This window comes from Octopus bimaculoides, chromosome 1 (assembly GCF_001194135.2).
Source record: "Octopus bimaculoides isolate UCB-OBI-ISO-001 chromosome 1, ASM119413v2, whole genome shotgun sequence".
In the NCBI taxonomy this organism is placed as follows: Eukaryota; Metazoa; Mollusca; class Cephalopoda; order Octopoda; family Octopodidae; genus Octopus; species Octopus bimaculoides.
In genome coordinates this window covers 183,421,537-183,422,174 of record NC_068981.1, presented here as the reverse complement: position 1 = coordinate 183,422,174, position 638 = coordinate 183,421,537, and positions in this window count along the sequence as shown.

Below are 638 nucleotides of genomic sequence, written 5' to 3'. Positions count from 1 at the left end.
GCGACACCAAAAATCAACGATAAGAAAGGCACTTACGAATTCATCGGCTAGCGAGTTCAGGCACCTCACCTCAAAGAAATCTATTCCATATTTTATATATATATATATATATATATATATATGTGTGTGTGTGTGTGTGTGTGTGTGTGTATGTGTATGTGTGTATGTGTGTATGTGTATGTGTGTGTATGTGTGTGTGTATGCGTGTGTGTATATGTGTGTGTGTGTATGTGTGTACACACACATATATATATACATGCACGCCTACACACATACATATATAAATGCGTGAGTGAGTTAGTGCGTGTGTGTGTATGTGTGTGGTGCGTGTTTGTGTGCGTATGTACACGTATAGATAAACACACATAGACATACATATATTCATTGATACACACACACACACTTACGCGCACATTATTATATATATGTTGATAGATACTTGTATATATACTTACGAGTATCCCCCTCTCTCTCTCACTATATATTATACACACGCACACACACACACATATATATATATGGAAAATACTGGAAGGACCGGTGCCAAACTTTGGTATCAAGTACTACAGGAATGCCCGCACGGGTCGCCACTGCATGGTGCCAAAGGTACCGTCCACTGCATCTCACATAAGAACGAG